The sequence below is a fragment of the Macaca thibetana genome, chromosome 14 (genome assembly GCF_024542745.1).
Source record: "Macaca thibetana thibetana isolate TM-01 chromosome 14, ASM2454274v1, whole genome shotgun sequence".
Taxonomy (NCBI): domain Eukaryota; kingdom Metazoa; phylum Chordata; class Mammalia; order Primates; family Cercopithecidae; genus Macaca; species Macaca thibetana.
The window spans coordinates 103,184,800-103,199,850 of NC_065591.1; the positions used below are offsets into that span (position 1 = coordinate 103,184,800).

General features: G+C 40.8%; 1 non-coding gene across 1 annotated transcript; it reads left to right on the forward strand.

The window, feature by feature from the left end:
• The first annotated feature begins 3,639 nt into the window (after positions 1-3,639).
• On the forward strand, positions 3,640-3,825 carry LOC126936759 (U2 spliceosomal RNA). Its single transcript, XR_007719565.1, has one exon. It is a non-coding gene; the product is annotated as a U2 spliceosomal RNA (small nuclear RNA).
• The last annotated feature ends 11,226 nt before the right edge of the window (positions 3,826-15,051 follow it).

The following is a 15,051-nucleotide window of genomic DNA, read 5'->3' on the forward strand; positions in this document are numbered from 1 at the left end:
CAGCGCAGCGCGGGCAGCCACGGCCTACACCGGCCCCACGGGGACCTGCTGGGTGTGGGTGTGAAGGTGGTGTGGAGCAAGCTGTGGGAACCCCGTGTCAAGCCCTCCGCAGGCCAGTGATGAGCCCAAAAGCTCCTCTGGAAAACGTTGGTCTTTGCACGGCGCCCATGCAGGCTTCCAGGCCACCAGGGCATGGGCAGGACTCAGCCCGCCATGGGGTCTGCTCAGCGGGAAATGCGATTCCCAGGGGTCACTGGTTCTCAACTGGGAGGAAACACCTGTCATCTCTTCAAGCCTCAGTAAACAACCTCCTCATTCTTTTAATATTGCTTTTCTGTTTATTCCATTTTGAAACACAATAGCCCCTCCCCTCGCCCCCAGCCACCCCCAAAATGGCAAGGCTTAATCATGCTGAAATATGGGGGCGCTGGTTCTGATGGCGGCTATGCCCACGGAGAAGGAGGCCAACCCTCAGGGAAGAAAGGAGAACATGCCCGTGCTCTTTGACTGGAGCTGGGCTTGTAGGCACAGGATGAACAGGGCCTCTCTGCGAGTGCCCAGCCACTGATAACAGGAAGCTTCTTGAAGTAAAAGTCATGGGCTCCCCGTCTGGAAGTGTAGGGGCTGTTGGCTACTGGCTCCTTCCCAGTTTGGAAGCCTTCTGCCACTGCATATCTGAGGTCCACATGCTCAGGCTCCAGGGACTCAGTCAGTTTGGGGTCAAGACCCCTTGGCTATGACCCCTAGAGCTGGCGTGGGGCCTTGCTGCTCTGCCGTCCATACTGCCTCAGAGCCATCTTGCACTCCCTAGAGCTGATCATGCTGTCATCTGGCCTACAAAGCATTCACCTTCTCCCTTCAGCCACAGAGCTGGAGGCCTAGGAGGCCTCCCACAATCGAGCCCTTGCCTTCCTTTCCAGCCTCACCACCCACTGCCCTCCTACCACTGGTCCCAGTGCCCTCTAAGCACCACCAAACACCCATGCAATTCCCTGCCTTTGACCTTGCTGTCCTCTCTTGCCGGAAGGACAAACCCCCTAGCCCAGAAAATATTTGTCCCTCTTCTCAGATCTTAGAGCACTTTGTTCATTATGTGATGGTGAATTGTCACACGACTCTGTCAGTTTCTCAAAGAGGTTTCATCTTTGCCTCTCCGGTGCCCCACACAAGACCTGAAGCATACTGACCCCCCGTAAAAATTCATCTGATGAAGTTAGGAATCACTGTCTCCAATAGGTTGTTGATTTGAGGGCAGGTCTTGAGGAGAATTGCTGTCCACATTTCATAAATGACTCACTCAAAAGCCAGGGAAGGCTGTCTCCTGGCTGGCTCTAAGCCCTCCCCGCAAAGCCTCTGAAGTTCAGGACAGCGGAGGCCCCCATGCTGTGGTGGCTGGCAGTCCACACCCTGGCCTGGCAGGGGGCAGCATCACAAGGCTTTAGGCTGCACCGAGGAGTTTCCATGAGAAACAGAGGCACATCCCTCAGGCCTGCCTCAGTCACAGGAGTTGTGGGTTCCCATGAAGGCTGTGACACTCACTCGCTGTGTCCCCTTCAACAAGTCACATAAGCCTCAGTTTCCTCATTTATAAAATGAAGAATCAGTTCTGTGAGTGTCTCACAGGTTCTTAGGAGGATATGTGACCTTGCTGGTCCTCTCTCCCATGGGTCTGTCTTTTGTCTATTTTGGTCATGTCTTATTCTCTCGAAGTCCATGAAATTCAGAACTTTTTCCTATTCATCTCAGTTTCTCCCCACAGGCCTAGCACAATGATTTCCACAAAGTAATAATAATAACCACTTACTGTGCAGGAGGCTCCATGTTAAGCCTTAAATACGTTACCTAATCTAGTCACCACAACAACGCTGTAAGGAAACTTCTGTCTGTATTGTTCAGAGAAACAAACAAATGCTTAGGGAATTTCATCTGTCTAATGTCACCAAGCTATCAGGTTATAGGTTGATGCCAGACCCAAGTTCATCTGACTAGAGTCAGAGCTCTAAATAATTACACTAAAAGATATTTATTAAGTTGAAAGCAGTAAATGCCAAGTGTCAGCCATGTTTGTTAGTAGTAATATAGGATCATTATTATTAAAACCTGAAGCAGATCAATAGAAGCTATATCTCATGGGATAAATTTCTGTCCGTTGGAAAGAGCGAAGGAAAAGGTGAGACCCACAGCTACTCTGACAAATCAGATCTTGTACAGTGGCAGAAAAACAAAATGTCAGTAGGCAAGCCCACCATCATGGCCAGCAATAAACCCATCCACTCTTATGGCCTCAAAGCTCATGAGGCAGATTCCAGCTCATTTCTTCCAGCAAATACCCTGCATATCAGTGACCATATATAGGCAGATGCTTTGGAATCAAGCTTGATCAAAACAGCAAATATTTTCCAGGAAAACATTTTCTGTGACTTAGAATCAAAAGTCAAACTGCATGGCATAGTTCAAAAGAGGCGCCTATGTTTATGCAGTGTCTCAAGAAGTGGAAGAAAAGAAAAAAAATCTGTGAACATGATCCAGATGTCTCCAAATACAGGTGTGCTCACATTTTTAAGGAATTTGATATGCCAAGATCAAAACTTCTAAAATAATTTATTAAAGAGCACTGATTCATATTGCAAAAGAAATTTTAGCCTTGCAAAAAGATTCACCATCGACTTCATTTCTTCATCATTTAATAAATATTTACAGAGTGCTTATTATATGCCATTACCTCTGCCAAGTCTTGATCTTTTCTTTTCATTTAGCCTTTAATCATCTTCATTCTCATCATTTTTGATTTCTGAAAGCCCCTATCTTATTTTGCTCCATAATTTATTTATTCATTCATCTACTTTCCCCCTTATTTTCCATGTCTATTCTTTTTCCTGTCCCCTCATACCCCCACCACCCACCCACCATTCCAATCAGGGCAACTCTTTTCAGTGGTTGATGTTGAAGCTTTTATTTGTAGACATTTGTGCCTGTTCTTATAAGATATGTATTGTTTGGCATGTCTAGATTTTTAACTCATGTAGATGATGTTATATTATGCATTTCACATCGTTTCTTATTTTTTTAATTCAGCACAGTGTTGTAAGATCTATCCACATCGATGTAGACATTCCGTGCATCACTTCTAACACCTGCAAAGTATTCTATGGTGTGCGAGCACTGCATTTCACTTAAGCAGATTGTCTCCAGCTTCCTCTTCCACAAACAAAGCATCGATGAACATTCTTATATGCATCTTTTTTCAGAGGCATGTGAAAATTTCCTTGAGGTTATATACCCAGAGGTGGAATTACTGTGCCAAAGAATAGGCATATGTTTAATCTGACTGAATACAAACAAATTGCTGTCCAAGACTTCCACCAGCAGTTCATTCTTCCACCAGCTTCTCATATTTCCACTTTACCACCAAACTTGGCATTATCCAAGGTCTAAATAAATGTTGCCAGTGTGGTAGATATAGTGATAGCAACAGTGTAGTGGTTTTCTTTGTTTTTTTTGTTTGTTTGTTTGTTTTTAGTGTAATAGTGCAGTGATAGCATCGTGGTTTATTTCACATTACTAATACTAATAAATGTAAGCATGTCTTCCTATGCATGTTAACCCTATGGAGTTTCTCTTCTCCAAAATACCCCTTCAATCACTTCTTGGCCTTTTGGCTAAGATCAAGTGTAGTATCTGTTCTTGCCAGTTTAAAATGTCTGTTCATTCCTTTGCCAATTTCTATACTGGGATTGCTCTTTTCCTTGTTGATCAGCAGAAATTCTTGGCACATCTGTATTCTAGATGTACAGTTCTAGATATTTTCAGTTTTACTTAACACAAATTTCTTCACTCTTGTCATCTGCTAACTTTATTCATAGTATGTTTTTGTTAAATATAAATACATACTTTATGTACATGGACCTATTTTATTTTACTGGTCTCATTGTTTATAGTTTTTATTGTTATTTATTATAGTACAGCTTAAATTTTTCAAATAAGTTTATCAAGTTCCTCAAAAAATCCAGCCAGCACCATGGCTCACGCCTGTAATCCCAGCACTTTGGGAGGCCGAGGCAGATGGATCACCTGAGGTCAGGAGTTCGAGACCAGCCTGGCCAAAATGGCAAAACCCCGTCTCTACTAAAAATACAAAAATCAGCTGGGCATGGTGGTGAGCACCTATAATCCCAGCTACATAGGAGGCTGAGGCAGAAGAATAGCTTGAACCCAGGAGATGGAGGTTGCAGTGAGCCAAGATCGCGCCACTGCACTCCAGCCTGGGCAACAGGGAGAGACTCCCCCTGTACCCAAAAAAAAAAAAAAAAAAAAAAAAAAAACTGAAATTTGTATTGGTTTTCATTGAATTTATAGATTACTTCAAGCAAGAGTGATGTCATTATAAAATTAATTTGGCCCAGCTGAGCATGGGATAGCTCTCCATCTCTTCAGATCATATTCCATGTCTTTTATTATTAGAGTTTTAAAATTTTCTCCACAGGAGCATAGTATAATTCTTAAATAAACATTCTCAATTATGCTATAGTTTCTGTTGACATTGTGAATGGCATCTTGTTTTTTATATAATTTTCTAGTTGGTTAGTGATGCTATAGAAAAATTCCAATATTTGAGAGTTTATCTTATTTCTAGAAACCTTGCTGAACTATTTTATGTATTCTAATAGTTTGTTGGTTATCATAGTCTTTCTAGGTAGAAGGTGATCTCTTCTGAAAGCAATGGCAGTTTTATTTTTTCCCTTCCAATTCTTCCATCTCTTATTTTTTTCCTTTCCTATAGTGTTGGCCAGTACTATGACAAGTAACAATGGAAATAGTGGTTATTCTTGCCTTGTCCTTGTCTTACAGAAATGACAAATTCCTAAAATTGAAAAAAAAAAAAAAAAAAGATGAAAAATCTTTGATTGAAAGGCCTCATGGACAACAATAGAGGTAAGGTAAAACAAACACTTTGATACGTTATAATGAAACTTTAAAACAACCAGTACAAAGAGGATATTCTAAAAGCTTACTGAGAAAAAGAATATGTTTATAGCTAAGGAACAAGAATCAAAATGACAGCATTCTTTTCCACAGCAAAACTAGATGCAAGCAGATAATGAAGAAATATTTTTAAAGTATTTAAGAAAATGAACACTGAACCTATAATTTTAAATCTAGCCAAATTTCCATTCAAATATTGTAGCATAATGAAAACATCTTCAACCCTACAAGACTCCCATTAAAACTGCTCTTAGAGAAAGCATTCAAAAGAAAAGAGTGACCCGGGAGGATGTTGCAAGAAATATGAGAGCAAAAGGTAATCAAATACTGGATAAAGTATATTATAGGAATTTTCTTAAAGCTGGGAAAAGGAGAAAATTCATCCATAACAACACAAAACAAAATATCTTTAAAAAAACATGATTACACAAGTCCAGAGAATACCATTTGTATTATATTATATTTAATTTTCCAAAATGTGACCCTTGAGGAGATCAAAGAGAAATCAAAATGCACTAGTGCTTTTGTTTTCTAAGGAAAAAATACAGCTATCAATAAATTTAAGAAATCAATAGGGACAAATAAACATAAAAGTGGATCGGAAGGACAAATAAACACAAAAATGGATCTGAAGTAAGAGGCAACCGCCACTTTTGTTCTTATCATAAAAACAAAAAAAAACTTATAACAAAACAAAAAAGTTAAACTTTTAAACATTCTAACTTTTTCATAAATGAAATTTTAAACATTCTGTTTAACTTTTAATGTTTAAAAGTTTAGCTTTTAAATTTTAAACATTTAACTTTTGAGCATTCTGAGAGAAACTGAATCTTTCTATGAAAAACGGGAAGGATATATTTAAAAATTACAATGAATGGAAAACAGGAATAAGTTGGCAGGATAGGTTCTACTAGCTCAGTAACAATAATGAATTTAAGAAGATTAAACTCACCAATTAAAAGACAGATTTCTGCATTAAATTTAAATTACTTTAAAGATCCAATCATGTAATCTTGATTCTAAAACTAAATAAGGTCAATATAAGAAAAGAAAATTATAGGCCATCTAATTTGTGAACATCAATTCAAAAATCCTGAACAAAATATTTGCTTGCTGAATTCAATAGTATATTAAGGACTAATACATCATGATATAATAATAATACATTATAATATGTAAGATTTATCCCAGGAATGCAAGGATGGTTTATTCTTAGAAAACCTATCAGTGTAATTCACCACATTGATAAACTTCAGGAGAAAAATTATTAAATTATCTCAATCAAATATCTAAACATTTGATAAAGTCCAACATCTATTTGTAATTTAAGAAAAATAACTCTTAGAAACTTAGGACTAGAAAGAAACTTCCTTAACTTGAGAAAGTTTATATGCCAAAAATCTAGAGTGATGTTATACATAATAGAGAAGTTGTAAACAAATTCCCTTTAAGAACAAGTTGCTGGCCCGGTGCGTTGGCTCACACCTGCAATCCCAGCACTCTGGGAGGCCAAGGTGGGAGGATCGCTTGAGCCCAAAAGTTCAAGACCAGCCTAGACAACATAGTGAGACCCAATTTCCACAAAAAAAAATTAAAAATTAGCCAGGCATGGTGGCATGTGCCTATAGCTACTTGAAGATGGAGGTTGGAGGATTACTAGAGCCAAGTAGGTCAAGGTGAGCTGTGATCATGCCACTGCATTCCAGCCTGAGCAACAAAGAACAAGTTGTCTTATTGCATTTTCGTAATTAATTTCCAAACATTTTTACACACAATTTTACACATAATTTTTTGTATATAGAGTACAAAAAATAAAACATATAAATTATACCATGTAATTGTGCCAAGTTATATTCCAGACTTTAGGGATATAGCAGTGAAAAAAACAGAAATGTTTAGTATCATATAGCTAGATATCCAGTGTTGGGTAGAAAGAAAATTCATATGACCTTTCAATAAACGATTTGTCATCAACTCAGACATGGACTAGTGCATAGAAAAATTGATGGCCTAGAGGCTCAATAACCTCTGAACTATGAAGATTTTCTATGGCCCAGAAATTCAGGGCAATTTGTAAAGTCAGATCTGTAGAGGATTTCTTGACCTGACACATGGGAGTAGAGGGGAGGACCAGGGTGATTTTAAAGGGGGGCCATGAATCCTATGTGTATATACATATTTTCTTTGGAAGACAGTTCATAGCGTTCATGAGAGTCTCAAAGTTAAGAACCACTGTTTATTATAGAGAAATACTATGATATCAAATTTTTAAATACATAAAAGATAAGTTGCTTTATGTCCAGTTAGGACAGTAATGGGCTCCAAGGTAAAATGGGTAATCCACAGGTAAAATACCGAAGTCCACGGTTGCCTTCAGGCAATTTCTCACATATTCTTTACATACTGAGTCAGCTAAACAAGCCCATTTCTCATTTCTCTGGCAAATGTATATCATTTCATTCTTATGCATAATTTCCCTCTGGGTTCGGCAGCAGGATATAGTGAAGAGATTATTTAATTTAGAGTCAGAGAGCCTGGTTTGGAATCTGGCTGCAGTGCTAGCAATGTGGCCTTGGTCACATTGTTTAAACTCTCCTAGCTTTAATTTCCTCCTCTTCCAAGTTGAAATAATAATAATAATTGTTGCATTGATAGGCTAGTATAGAGTTTTCTACGTACACTAATTTTATTGTTCCATTCAGATCAAGAGAATATATCACTGAATTCCCTTTCATATCTTTGATCTCAAAATTCATGCACACTAGGGAGCCCTTCAAACTTTGCCAATTTCAAGTTTTCTGAGAAGAGATCAGGCCTGCAAAAGATCAGGCCCGCAAAAGATCAGGCCCTGCTACCCATTATTATAAAAACGAAATCTTCTGATTCTGATTCTGAAGAAACAGGAAGATCCAAACCACCTCTCATCCCAAGTTCTCAGACATCATCTGCAAATATGGCTGACTGCTGGATGGCAGGTTCTTATCTAGGAATAGGCCTAATCATTGGAATTTTAGCTTTATTGTGCCTTCAATAATTAGACATTGTGACTAGGCACAATGAAAAGGAAATCATATTCATCTGATCAAATAGAGATTGCATCAACCCAAGTGGCGCCTGGATGAGTGCCAGTGTTCAGAAGCCAGGGCTTTATTGTGTGTGACAGCCTGGCCTCCACGGCAGGCTGGAAGGTGCCCAACTCTCTTTATGACCATTCCTGAACTCCCTCTGGTACTAGACAGATGGCCTCTGGCCACTCTGACAAACTTGCATTAACACAGGCAGCTGGCAAGTGTCCATGCCCTATTTTGCAGATGAGAAAACCAAGGACCAGGTGGCTTTAATTATTATCTATGGCCTGAGACTGCCATAAATGATCTTGGAAGATGATCAAGAAAGCCTGATAGTTATTACTTTTGGTGCTATTATGCCATGGAGTTTGGGGGAAAAATAGTCTTTGCAAAAAGAAAATGTTTCCGGGCTATTCTACTCACCATGTGGTCTGTCCAAGGCAGAGAGACCTTCTTTTTTCTTTACCATTACTTAGCACCACACACTGAACATTGGGCTTTGTTTGACAGTTTTTCCTCCATGTTACCAACATTATTTTTCCCCACTTCCTGCACAGTCAGTGGCCACCTTCAAGAAATATTTTCCATGATACTTCTACAAATACTTATTGACACAAACTTTGTGCTGGAAATAATGTTAGGGATAATAAGGTAAGAAAGTCCCTATGCTCAAGCAAGTTATTGCTGGTATGAAAAACCTGATGTATTTTTCTTATAACTGAAAGTCCCACAAGAATTCCTAGAGAACAATTTCCATCTAAATTACATGGGACACTTACTATGAAGAGATATTCATTGGGCCCCACCTCTAGAGAACCTGACTCAGTAGATATGGAGTGGCCATGACTCTGTTGCTTGGTTGCTTGGTTGCTTAGTTGCTTGGTTGCTTGGTTGCTTGGTTCTTGGTTGCTTGGTTGCTTGGTTGCTTGGTTGGCTGGCTGGTTTGGAGGTGTTTAAAAAAAAAAATTCAGGTGACATTGCTTTGGGATTTTGGAAGCACAACCCTAGACAACCAAACACTAGTCCTTCCTTTTTTCTCAAGATCTCCTTTTCTATCTATCCCCTTTCAAGTATTCTTCATTGGAATGCCCCTAGAACGCCCTGATTACCAAGAAAAACACAAGCCTCCAGCTTAAGAGTAGCATGGAACATCCTTTGTCTAGCTAAACACATAACCATCATTTCCCACACACAACAGGGAGCTTGGCTTCATGAACGCTCCACACCCAGAAACAATTGCATTCCTATGGTTCTCCCAAGGAATAGTGATCCAGTGACCCTATGACCTGGCACACACTCTGCCTGTCCAGGACTCAAAGCTGTCAGCCTCATTTCTTCTCTGTGCAGCATTTAAAAGCCCACAAGGGGCCAGAGCCTCCCAAAAACCATATATTGGGGATGCTGGTAGTTTAATCAATTACTGACCAATGCCGTGTTCCCCTTAAGCTAAAGGCTCAAAGGAGTAAAGTGAAAGGAGTTTGTCAAGTGATCGAGCTAATACTTGCCAAACATCCTTCTTTCTGAAGATGCCACACAGGAACCTCCTCTTCTTCCTCTTCCTGAAACTTCAAGCCCTCCAGTGACTCAGGAGTTTCACCAGGTGTATTTCATGATTTGTGCTGAAACACCATGAAAATAGGAATTACAATAAAGCCAAAGTCCATTTCCTTATGAATCAAAGGTATAGTTTCCTATAAAAAGAAAAAGGATCCAACATGTGAAGACAAGTCTATTTGCATGCGTGCCATGCTCCTGGGCAACTTTCGGTCACGGGTGGAGCTATAGGGCTGGCAGCTGTGCTGCTGTTTTTCAACTACCACTTCTATAATTTGGTGGGAAAGCAACTTGAATAAATGAATGAATGAAGAGACAGAGAAAATGAAAAGGAGATAGAAATAGAAACGTCAGTGTAGGAAAAAAAAGAGGAAACGGTGAGAAAGAGATAATGACAACTCAAAATTTTAGACATTTTGAAGGTCTAAAAGAAAAAAAAGAAATCTGCTTGCAAAGATAGAGCAGTCAGTTCAGTTAAGGATTAACTCTACATGAGGTGTTTTTTTGGCCATAGTAACACTAGAGTGAGACTAAAGCACAATGTAAGCTAAGCCTGGCCTCAGTGAACCCAGAGACAAAGTCTGACATTCGATCAATACCTGGGTATCCATGATCCCTGGTCCACCAAAGTGCACAATGCCCAGAATATAGAAAAGACTCTATAAATGGTAGTTATTACTGTTTTTACTGTTATTACTATTTTTTATAGATATATATTATAATGGTACTGTTATTACTATTTTTTCATTAATAAGGAATGTGAAAGATTTTGACTTGAGCCCAGTGTTGCTATCACTATCTCTGGGAGAAAATACTAATTTTTTTTTAGAAAAAAGTAATAAATGTAACAGGCACACAATAAATATAAACTGACTGGCATGAGTACTTTTTTCTTTTAAAAAAGTCTCTCTTAATTAATGTGTCCCATAAATAGACACAATCACACCATAAAAAAACAAAAGTGGAGGGAGACAGAAGGGAGATAAAACAACTCCAGGAGTTCCATGTGTGTCTTCCAGCTCACAGAGCCAGTGATAGCTAAGACTTCTGGAGCACTGACCATATGCGAGGAACTGTTCTAAATACTTTACACATATTAGTTCATTTAATCCTCATAACAATGCTTTGAAGTATTAGCCTCATTTTACATATGAGGAAACAGAGTGAGGTTAAGAAACTTGGCTAAAACACACAGTTTTTAAGGAAAAGAGCCAGGATTATAATCTGGGCAATCTGACTCCATAACTTATAATCACCACATCACATTATTCCCCACAACACGCACACACACAAGAAAGTTAAGTCCCAGACAGCTGATCATTCATTCATCCATTCATCCATTCATTCACTCACGCATTCATTCATTCATTCAGCAAATATTTGCTGAATGTCATCCCACTGTCATCCAGTCTGTATTTGGCATTGAGGATGGAACAGTGAACAAGGAAAGTAAGCCTCCTGACTTCTTAGAGCTTACATTCCAGTGGAAATGGGGAGAGGTAGAGGAGAGGCAGCCACAACAAATATCTTCCCATCAGAACAAGGAAAGCAGTGGGTCATAAAGTATCTTTCAAAATCAACATCTTGGGCACATTCAGAAAAGCATTTCTAAAAACCCAGCTAAGGGATACAGATAAAAACCACCAATGGCATCCAACCTAGATATTCTACATGCAACAAATTCAAGAAATATCAATTGAGCACCAGCTACTGCCCTCACAATAACAAAGTAGGAACTGAGCTCAGGGAGCTCTAAGCTCAGTCATGCCACAGGAAGTGGGCACTAAGGGCATATAGACATCAGTGGCTGCATCTGAATTTGGAGAGTAAGTTCTCCAGCCCACCTAGGTTAACTACAGTCATCAAGCCCCAGGGATCCTATTCATGCTGATTGTTGAAGACAATGGCCCCAGTTGCTTCAATAGACTCCAAACTCATACTTTTGAGAGTCTTGAGTCTTGAGCCAACATACCCATTTTGTGTTGCTCCAAATTTTTTATAGGTTTTGAAATACAGGCAGGAATGTAGCCAGGTTTATCTAGGAGAAATGTCATGGGAGTCTCAAGGAAGTATAGAGTTTTGCCAAATGTTGCATGAGAATCCTAGTCTTTATTTTCTTTTTTTAGCCACTGGACTCAGGTTCCACAGAACCTAGAACCTCTGCTGGCCAGGACTTCTTTCTCCTCACCATCCTACAGGCCTGGGTGGCACAGGCAGAGTTATGTCTGAGGCCTCTCGCCTTTCCAAGGATCACAAGTAGTTTGGAATTGTGTTGCATCACTCTGGTCCTTGAAATTGTGTTCCAAGCTGCTTGTGATCCTTGGAAATGTCTTTCCAATTGTGTTCCATTTGTGTTCCATTGGGAAAATATGGGCAATAGGTAGCCGTGGCAGGTTTTTCACTGAGGAGTGACAGGGTCACAGTCACGCTTCTTTTAAAAGTGGCTTTGGCAACAGTGAAGATAAATCAGAGTTAGGAGAAAGGGTGGGAGGTTAGAGAGAGTCTTTCTAACAATTGTTTCAGCAAGAATTAACTAGGGTTGAACCTGGAGTGGTAACCACAGATGATCCCAAGCCACGTGGCTCTCATTCTGTTCCATTCTGAAAGCTTCATGTCTCTGCATTCTCGGAATCAGTCACACAGTAAGCACTCAATAAATGTTTGCTGAATTAATGAAAAGTGACTAAATCTAGAGTGAACACTTCATTTTTAAAATGAGGAAATAGGACCAGAGAGGTGAAATTACCTTCCTATGGTTACCTAGCTAGGCAAGGGCAGAGATAGACCTAGAACCTAGCCTCCAGCTTCCCTTTTCCAGCGATTTTCTTTTTCTTTTCTTTTTTTTTTTTTCTTTTTGGAGACGGAGTCTTGCTCTGTCACCCAGGCTAGAGTGCAGTGGCACGATCTCAGCTCACTGCAAGCTCTGCCTCCCAGGTTAATGCCATTCTCCTGCCTCAGCCTCCCAAGTAGCTGGGACTACAGGTACCCTCCACCTCGCCCAGCTAATTTTTCGTATTCTTAGTAGAGATGAGGTTTCACCATGTTAGCCAGAATGGTCTTGATCTCCTGACCTTGTGATCCGCCTGCCTCGGCCTCCCAAAGTGCTAGAATTACAGGCGTGAGCCACCATGCCTGGCCTCCAGTGATTTTCAAACTTTGTCATGCATCCAAATCACCATTCCCAGGGTTTCTGATTTGGTAGGTCCAGGACAGGACCGGAGGGCTTGCATTTCTAACAAATTCTGAGGTGATGCTGAGGCTGCCGGTCCAGGGATCACATGTGAGAACCACTGCCTTATCTGGTTCTCTTCTATAACACCTAGCTATCTTGTTCAGAAAGCAGGACCTCACCCAGCTCCTTCATCCCTCACTGTTTGGCTCTGAGTTTTTGGGAGAATAGACATTCCAGCCAGCACAGTGGTAACATAGTTTGCTAGCTAAGAGCCCAGACCTGCCAGTCAAATGCTTGGGTTTGATCCTGCCTCCACCAACCTTGTCTCCTCCGGGTATGTACATTATAGAATTCTTGTGAAGGTGAGATTATTGAGTGTGTGTAAAACAGTACAACAGTGCCTGGCAAATAGTAAGCACCCAAAAGGGATAGCCATTCTTGCAATCCCATGGATAGGCTTGAGCCTGGGCCCTGAGGGGAGTCTTATGGTACTGTCTGAACTACAGAGAGGTGTGAGAATACACCACAGAGTAATGACAGATTATACCATATAGTCACCTAGATTCATGAACATACACATCAAAATGAGGGCAAAGATTGCTAGGAGGGATAGCACTGCGGCCTGATGCTGTCTGGATCTCCCCCAAGTTTCCTCCAAATCCACTGTTATCATGGATCTCTTATTACTCTGAGTTGAGGAACCAGATTAGTAAATCACAGTTTGTAAATTACAATGAGTCACTTTATCTAATCTAAATGGTCATATTCACTCATCTCTCAGAGGCTGTGATGTCAGCTTGGACTGATTAGAGCAACCAAAGCAAAGAGCAACATTGAAACACCTGTTCCTTACAGCCCTCCACACCCTCAAGCAGCAGCAGCAGCGGCTGACTATGGTGCACAGAACCCACGGTTGCCTGAGAAGGACACACTGAAGCCCGGAGGTAGCTGAGTTCAGGTCTCCAGGATGCTGGTTGCCCAAAGAACTGTATACTTTGATATCTACTACTCTAGTCCCAAATACAGGATGCACCATCACCATTTCCTCTTATGGTTAGCCACTCTCAGCTTTGGGGACAGATGGGAAGAGGTTGCAGAGAAAAGCCAGGAGGAAAAACTCCCCAGTTACTAAAGCAAAACCAGAGTGTCGAAGGTCTAGCATGAGGAGGAGTGGGAGATGCTCTAGGAGGGAAGGATGACTGACCAAGTGACATGACCTGTCCCCAAGCTCCACTTTATGCTGATTGAACTCTGGGAGCTCCACTACCCTTTGAAAAGCTTCATACAAATGTGAACTCGAACTCTGCTCTTAGAAATACTCAGCACAGTTAAGACAAACTGGTACTGTCTAAGAAACTCCATAGCAAACAGCAATGAAGAATTTGATCTCTGGAATCAAATAGATCTGGGTTCAAATCTCAGGTCTACCTCTTAAAACTGTTACCTTGAGCAAAAGCACTTAATGCTCTGTGTCTTGATTTCATCACCTGTACAATATAGATACAAGAGATCCTCACCAGGCTGTCACAAGGATCAACTCAGATACTGCATGAAAAGGCACACCATGAAGCCTCACCAAGAAATGGCCATTGTATTACTAAGCACTGAACAAGAGAGAGCACGCTAGGAATAACCCAGGGAACACTAGGCATGGGAAAGAGGTTAAGTTGATGAGTCCAGCTTTCTGAACTTGCTGTAGCCAGCCCATTCCTGTGGCCCAAAGTTCCTGCCCTTTCCATACTGATATGGTTTGGCTGTGTCCCCACCCAAATCTCATCTTGAATTGAGGCTCCTATAATTCCCACATGTTGTGGGAGAGACCCAGTGGGAGGTAATTGAATCATGGGGGCAGTTTCCCCCATACTGTTCTTGTGGCACTGAATAAGTCTCACGAGATCTGACGGTTTTATTAGGGGAAACCCCTTTTGCTTGGTTCTCATTCTCTCTTGTCTGCTGCCACGTAAGACATGCCTTTTGCCTTCCGCCATGATTGTGAGGCCCCCACAGCCATATGGAACTGTTAGTCCATTAAACTTCTTTTTCTTTATAAGATACCCAGTCTTGGCTATAGCTTTATCAACAGCATGAAAACAGACTAATACACATAATCAGTGTGAAAATTAATGTCTGGTCCACCTCCACAGCCTCTTCATTTCTACTGTTTATCTCTATATGGGCCCACTTTGACCTCCTCTTCAGACACTTGTGGCCAGCCCTGTGCCTGGTTTGAGAGGCAGACCTCGTCTTCAAGTAACTGACACAAGAAAGTTGTCA